Consider the following 8,509-nt stretch of genomic DNA (forward strand, 5'->3'; position numbering starts at 1 on the left):
GTGTCTGTTTTTATCACACCATTCTGTGAGAAGGTAAAACCTAAAAAAATCTTTCAAATGTTTCAAGTTCTCAAGTTCTGGATGAACCACAAGGAATCCAGGGTTTCTGTGTGTCTTAATTGAAGAGGCATAGAGAAACTGACAATGTTGATGAATATGCAGAGACCTGAATCAGGACAAAGCAGCCTGCAAATGTAAGGATGCACTGATCAAGGTCTTAGTTTACCTTGTGAAACTTTAATGGCCAGACAGGACCATAACATAGGAATTATCAGCCTAGAGAGTAGCCCAGAATAACCATACTATAACATTTACCAAGAAGTACCCAAAATTAACATGTGGATTCAAGACCAAGTTTTTATTATCTATTTCATTCAGATAAAATGTCTTATAAGCCTTGCCTTTCGTTTCATCTAGAAATCATCTAAGAGGAAGCAAGTAGCTCCAGGATATATATACATATATTTTTTTTTACTTGAAAGAAACAGACTAAGCTATGATACTGGATTGATTTTACTACACTGGAGTAAATTTGATTAGTTTTCTTTTTGGAAAGATTTTTATATGTAATGCAATGTTAGGAAGCTTTTGAGAAAGAATAAGTTATAGATAATAATCAGCTTATGTTTTTTGCATACTCTAAGTATAAAGTACAAATTTCAGATCTATCAAAAATAATTTGAGTCTTTAAAACAAGCAATGATCTTAAATAACCAGGAAAGAATAAATTATAATTTTTTTGTGATGGCTTTTCCTCTCTTGGCTACCCATTAATAAAGGGTATGTTTTGGCTACTCCTTTGCTTCAATTCATACTAATCTAGAGCTTTTTAAATCATAGGCCCAGATGGCAGCCATTCCAAGAAGATCACACTTACTAGAGAACATCTCAGATGTGGAAGGTCTTCCTATCCACAGAGTGAGTATTTAATTTACTAGAAGAGCTATGAACACTGGATTAATAAAAAAGTGAAATTTATTAACATTTATACAATATCCACTAAACTATAACTTTTGTACTCCTTCTTTGGCAGACTATAGCTATGGATTAAAAATAATAATACAATACATCGCATTTTTATACCATTTCTCTGACATTTTTGAAATCTTTACTAAACTCTTTTGTTATTGTTTAGACATAGAATGGTCCCCAAAAGCCTCATGTATTTAGAAGGTGATTGTATCATAACTGACTTGCTGGTGAGAGGAGAGTATCTGGGACCATGCCATAGAAGTATATGCTTTTATTCCAGGCTCCTCCCTCTTCTGGCTCTGCTCCCTGGCCTCCCTGCTATGAGTACTTGTCACCTGCCGTGCCCTTCCTTCATGCACTTCTGCCTTGGAACCAGCTGACTTGGATTGAACTTACTGAAAAATGTGAGCCAAATGAAGTTTTCCTCCTTTAAGTTGTGTTTGGGGGGTGTTGTGTCCCTGGAGTGGGACATACACTTTTGTGTCAGTATTGGTGACTAAACACTGTTCAACCAATAGAACATTCTCTCAGCAGCAAGAATGTGTCTTTTAAGCAGAACATAAAAAATTTCAAAGAGTATTTGTAATACAAAAATTCTTACTTTCAGAAAATTTTCTAAATTTAAGACTAAGATAAAAGAAATGTAGTATAAATAAGAGCAAAAGTTTAAAAGAAAATGGAGGTTCACCTGAAGAAATTTCTATTTTCAGAAGATGAGTTAACTTTTAGATTAAGATAAGGGGGAGTATAATATACAATGTCTTAGTCACTTTATTGTCTTGAGATGCCACACCCAACACCCACAACTTAAAAAAGAAAAGGTTTATTTTGGCTCATGGTTCAGTCCATGGTCAGCAGGCTCCAAGACAGAAAATGGCATGGACCATGGATATAGTGGGGGAAAAGATGTTCGCCGCATGGCAGCCAAGAATCAGAGAGTGAAAGGAGGAGACAGGAAGGGAGTTTTACGCTCCCAAGGCACACTGTCCGTGACTTGCCCCTTCAAACCAAGACCCCACCTCCTAAAAGCAAGTCAGTTATAGTGTCCCCATAATTCAGTCACTTTCCAAGAGCCTTGCCTATGAGAGCCCAAGGCCTCTATAGGACATTCTTGATCTACAACATAACAAATATAAACAAAAATAAGGATTTAAAAGAGAATGGAGACTCAATTTTAAGGAGAGATCAGGAAAATTAAAGTAATAGAGATGGAGAATAGACTAGGCGTTGACTGCAAGAGATAGATTTTCATTACTTCCATACTTTTCTATATTAATTAATCCACATTAGATCATCAGAAGCCTCATTCCTGAATGTTAAAAAAATGAATAGAAGGAGGAGGAAGAGAAGAAGGAAGTAGAAGAGGAGCAGATGCAGGTGAAGGAGGAGGAGTAGGAAGGAGAGGGAGATGAGGAAGAGAGATATCAATATACTCTTCTGGAGAGTAAAGGTGATGGTAGAGACACTGCATTGTGAGACTCTTTTAAAACTTCAAAAAAAGCTCAACTTACCTGCCTTATTATAGTCATCGTGTCAACTGACATAGTTATCCCCTTTCATATTTTTGGTGCAGGATTTCTTTCCTATAAATGATATTCTGGTCCTCTTTCTAATTACAAAAAATGTAAGCTCCTGGAATTATACTGTGACTGATTAGCAGTTAATAAAACAATTAAATGAATTTGGCTTCCTTTTTGTGTTCAGAGTATTCAGCCTAGGCAGCATAAATGTTTAATCACTAACAATGAATCCAGTACCTTGGCAGAGGTGATAATCTATAAGAATGGATCCAAATAAGGAAACTTCACACCCCACTAGCTTTTCCTGTCTTCTTTTCTTTCCAAGATTTTCTAAATCAAGTCTTAAACTAAAAGGTACCATTCCTTGTTTTTCTTTTTTTCTTTCTCTTTAAAATTGTCCATGTCTGTTCAGCCTATAATAGTAATTTTTTTCCTATTAGTAGGGGACCAGATAAATTTTTATTTGAATGAACTGTGAAAACTTGGGCAAATTATTGACACTTTCTGATGCTGTTTCTTGGTTTCCAAATGAGGTAAATAGTAGCCATTGTATAAGGCTATTGTGAGAATGAGTAAGATAAGACATAAAATGTGCATACATATGATGATAGGTGGATGCTCAGAAATGTCATCTTTCTTGACCTATCTTTTCTGTCCTTTGTTTCTCTCTCTTTCATAAGATACTTTGAATTTTTGGAACATATTCTAAGATGAATGTTCAAATTGTATGCCTCTTCTATATTGGCAATATGTGTAATGATTGAAATTGTATTTCATTGTCTTAGCACTGAGGATTGATAATCAGTGCCATGATTGTCACTACTCACTGTCATATTGCCAATATCAATATTAAAATCAACACCTCTATTCCTTGAGAGTAGGGAAGTTGAGGACTTCTACAGTCATTTTAAACGCTCAGTGTGTGTCACATGTTGTCCTGTTTACCTGAAGTCTTTAAACCGATGTTTAGTTCTTATCCATTGCTGAAAACCTCATTTTCATAGCAGGAAAATTTATTGTGGTGGTGGTAGTAGTGGGGTAACTGAAGTGGTAAACCCCTTCCATTTTTAGCCATCTGTGCTGACATACAGATGGTATAATTGATTTCAACCTTCTAGGTGATTCTCTTTTTCATAAAGTGACTATAGCATGGCTTCATTAAGATTGAATGTATTTATACTGATTATTGCCTTACCAATGGAGGAAACTATCACCCTTGTTGGAGACTTTCCACAATCACAACCATGCTAATACCCAATTTATTATCAAGTATTGACATAACATCATTATTACACTCCACTTATTTCTCATCTAGAGATTTGACTATAGTTTTTTTTCTCATTAAAACACTATTAGCATTTTAACCAATTCGCCTAGTTTTAACCTTAATGTCTCAATTCAAAGGTCACTTCCTCAGAAAGCCTTTCCTGGAATCTTTTGTAAAGTGACTTCACTCAATTTTTCTTCCTTTAGTCTCCCTGCTTGTTTTCTAAGTAAAGCTCAACACAATCACTATTTATCATGTTTATTTTTGCTCATTTGTTTATTGACTTAATTGATTGTAGTTTTGACCCTAATTTGACCTTCATCAGGACAGGAAAAAATTATCATAGTTTCAAGCCAAAGTTAGAGTCTAAGATGAAGATGCAGAAATAGGTGTAGGTAAGAGATGATTCTAGGAAGTAGAGGCGAAGGAGAGTGGAAAAATTGAGACAGGTAAGAGAAAGAAGTTAAGTTCTCTGCTTGTTAATGAAGATGCTACTGTTTGGCAAGCTGAGATTCAGTTTCCTATGGGAAATTTCTGAAAAACGGAATATAAAATGTATAGTCAGCTCTCCTACAACATATCATATGCGTTTCTAGAAAACCACTGGTGTACAGAAGTATATGTTACGAATTATAGGACTTTTGCGGGGGGGGGGGGGGCAAGTTAGGAGCACAACACTAAAATTTGTATCAGTAAAAAATATAAATGGTAGGGCTGGGGATTTAGCTCAGTGGTGCCGCCACCTGCTTCACAACCACAAGGTCCTGAGTTCAATCCCTGGTACCAAAAGAAATTAAATAAATAAATAAATAAATAAATAAAGCAATCTTAAACAGTGGCCCCACAGTGTCACATATGATAAGTGGTTAAGATATAAATAAAATCTATAATAGTGGCACTTTATCTAGAAAAAAAAGTTGCTAATGCAAAGCATACTTGCCAGATTGTACTGAAAAGTAGATGAAAGCTAATCAACACTTCTAACACCAAATTTGACTAGGTATAGGCAAAATCACATATAGAGACTCAGAGTTACTGGCACATGCCTAAGGTATGGGACATGTGCAATTTTTACAATTTTATGTGACTTTATTTGGCTATATGCTATTTTCTGCATTCACCTATATCAGAGATTATCACACGTTTCCATAAAGGATCATACAGTAAATATTTTAAATGTTGGGGGACATATGGCTCTGTCACAGTCCTCAAGAAGAGGATTAATGAAAATGGACATATCTGTGCTCTAATTAAACCATATTAAAAAACAGTGAGCTAAAGTTTTCCAACCCCAAATTTAATATACTCATAAGAAATCATGAATTAGCAAATATAAGAATTGTGTTATGCTCAAAATTTTTCTTAATGTGTCTATTTTGTTGGAACTAATTCACATCTTCAAAACAAGTATGGTATTTTAAAAACATGTCTATACATTAGAATTTTTTCATTCAGGTAATTTATCTTGAGAGTGTTAAATTTCTACAACTTTAGGTTTCCAATGTGCATGGTGAGCAATTTCCTGAATCCTAGAGAAGGCCTAAACTTTAAACCTAGAAGAAAAATATTTGAGTGGAAAGCTATCACCCTACATAAAAATTGTTCTCTACTGTCAGAGGCTGAGGTGATGTAGAATGCAGCAGCTCTTGTCCTCTATATATTTTTTCTAGTTTTGATTGCCATATATTCAATGACTGGAATGCATTAGGCACATACAATAAATGCAAAGAGATTCATTAACTGAGGAAACTAGGAATGAAGCCAACTTGATCCGTTTTTAATTGAGACCTTCACTCTACATAATCAAACTTAATAATAATCCCTTGAATACTCCATGGTTATAATAATTAAAAACCTGTACATTTTCTTCCAGATTTTTTTTATATTACTATTTCTTAGTGAGTCCTCTTAGCCATTTAGCTAGTCTACCAATTTAGTATACTGTACATCCAACAATTCAACATACATTTTCAAACAAAACAATGATGTAGTTATATATTTCTAGCTCACGAACAAGATACATTCTATATTAATTTTATTTAGCCCAATAAACTTCTCTGGTTCTAAATATTTCCTATTTAATAAATGCTAGTGACCAATGCCTTTGTGTTGAATATGTTATTATCCCTTTTGCAATAAAAGCAATTTGTAATATGAAAAGAATAGTTATTACTAGAATTTTGCATAAAAGATGTTGACTTGGATAAATTGTGATCCTCCAAAATTCGAATTTTGAAAGCTTAACATTTAATGTGATTTTATGGAGTCAGGGCTTTTAAGGAGGTCATTAAAGTTAAATGACATCAAAATGGTGAAGCCCTAACCTGGCTTGACTGATATCCTTACAAGAAAATGATTCTCTCTCTCTCTCTCTCCACAGCTATTCACAGCAGAAAGGCTATATAAGGACACAAAGGAAAGGTGGCTGTGTACAAGCCAGAAAAAGCAGAAAAGGAGGAATCATCACAAACCAACACTCTTGGCACCTTGCTTTTGTATTTCTAGCCTCCAGAACTGGGAAAAGATGAACATCTGTTCTTTAAGATGCTTAGTTTGCATATTTTTATTATGGAAGTTCTATCAAGGAAAATACTTGGGATAACACTGCTGTAACAAGTATCTAGAACTTTGGAGGTAACTTTGAAGATAGATGGGTAATGAATAGAGTCTCAAAGAATTTTAAGATGCATGCTGTAAAAATCTTGGACTGCCTCTAAGGGACTGTTAGTAGAACAACTTAAATGAATCCAAATTCTGACGAGGGCTCCAAAGAAAAGAATACAGCTACAGAGAAAGGTCTGTCATCACAGAAAATGCATATATCCTCACAAACACAATGTTGGTAGAAATAAAAGTCTTAAAAGTTTTTTTGGTGAGATTTGATGGAAATGAAAAATATATCATTGGAAATTGGAGGAGAAGTGAGTATTCTTATAACAGTATAAAGAACTACTTGGCAGAATATGTTCTATTGTTTTTAAATAGAACTTGTCTTTGACAATCTTGGCTATTCATAGAGATTTTCAAGCAAAGTGTTAATATTGTAACCTGTTTTCTTCATACTGCTTATAGAAAAAAGCAATAGAAGAGAGGTAAGTTAAAGGAATTATTAAGAACAGGGAAATAGAACTTGAAAAGTTAGAAAATAATTGTGTTATATTCATACCATATAAAGTGAAAAAAGGTGAGAACACCAAAGGCAATAAGATAGTCACTCCATGGAGAGATTATTTATAGATTTAATCAGTCATCTCAGGTAAAGATAGGAATAGAAATGGGATAACACAAACAGAAACCCTGGAAGGAAAGGGGACAGAGAAAATGAAACAGAGTTAACTCTGGAATTCTGAGATTCAATGATAGGCCCATAGAGCTACCCAGCATTACCTTCCTAGAAAACAGAAGAATAACCCCAAAGTAGATTTGAAGATCCTCAGAAGTGCAACTCCCAATGCAGAGTAGGGAATAAAACTTTTTAGTTTCTTTGTTTTTTTTATTTTTGATGGTCAAGATGTTACCACCCAGTACCTGAGGAGCAAGTCCAACCCACTGGTCTGAAGGGTGAACAAGGACTCAATAACAAAAGGACAGGGCTGATGCCTAGGGCTGAGGAAGTGATGTTATCACCTGAGTGTCCCTAAAGAACAGAACACCCAGTCAAAGAGGAATATACTCAATCCTCAAGGTCAAATAGAATTTGCTTTCCTATGTTCTGTTCTTGCTTGAAACCCATCATTCCTACCTTGTTTCTTATTTTATCTTTTTCAATGGGAACGCCTATCTTGTGCCTGCCCCACCATTACCTTTTTGGAAGCACATACTCTGTCTGGTTTCACAGATTCATGGATAGAGACAAATTTTTCCTCAGGCTGACTTCTGCTTGACTCTCTCAGGCCTGCTTTACATGATAGTTAAATGAGACTGTGGACTTGGAATTGACAGATTAAGACTGTTGAGGCTATTGAAAATGTATTTTGCATATAAGAACATAAATTTGGGGGGACAGAAGGCAGAAAGTTATAAGATGAATTGTAACCCTCAAAAATTCATTGAAACCTAAACCTTCCAATATGACTGCCTTCAAGGATAGAGCTGGTAAAGCAGCCATTGTAACCGTCTGCAGTAGTGCATGACTATAACACCAGGACTGTGGGAGTTTGAGGAAAGAGCATCACAAATTCAAGCCCAGGCTGGACAATGTAGTGTCTTCACAAAAGCAATGCAATCTGGGGATACAAAGGCCCAGAGTTTAATTCCCAGGACTGCAGATAAAAAGAGAGGTAAATATAATTAAATTAAGTCACAGGAGCAGGTATCTAAACAAATAGGACAATAAGAGGAAGTAAAAAATGCTAGAATGTTCTCTCTTTCCTTTCCCTATCCCTCCCTTTCTCACCTCATGTGAGTGTCTCTGTGTGTGGACACATAAAGAAAAGGCCATGAGAGGAAACAGCAGGAAGTCAAGTTTCCTTTAGGTCATCTGTTTTACAGAAAATAACCCTGCCTGTGACTTATTTTTGAACTCTACCTTCAAGAATTTGGAGAAAATAATTTTTTTAAGTTAATCTGTCTGAGTAGAGTAATATAAAAATTATTTAGCACCAAAGAGAAAAAAAATATTAAGAAAGATTTCTAGAAGAAAAGGATAATTTTCATGAGAGCTGTTAGGAGTAACTATGAACCCAAGCACAATAATTCAACAAGCATTTATGAAGCCTTGGATATAGCAGATGTTTCTGACTATTTAATC

The 8,509-nt window shown here is 35.0% G+C and overlaps 1 long non-coding RNA gene across 1 annotated transcript; it reads left to right on the forward strand.

The window, feature by feature from the left end:
* Positions 1-840: 840 nt before the first annotated feature.
* On the forward strand, positions 841-6,596 carry LOC147829937 (uncharacterized). The gene is made up of 3 exons (XR_015445842.1): positions 841-918; positions 1,253-1,376; positions 6,140-6,596. It is a non-coding gene; the product is annotated as an uncharacterized LOC147829937 (long non-coding RNA).
* Positions 6,597-8,509: the final 1,913 nt, after the last annotated feature.

The sequence above is a fragment of the Heterocephalus glaber genome, unplaced genomic scaffold (assembly GCF_053883595.1).
Source record: "Heterocephalus glaber isolate CG9 unplaced genomic scaffold, H.glaber_assembly_v1.0 deba00000347, whole genome shotgun sequence".
Lineage (NCBI taxonomy): Eukaryota > Metazoa > Chordata > Mammalia > Rodentia > Bathyergidae > Heterocephalus > Heterocephalus glaber.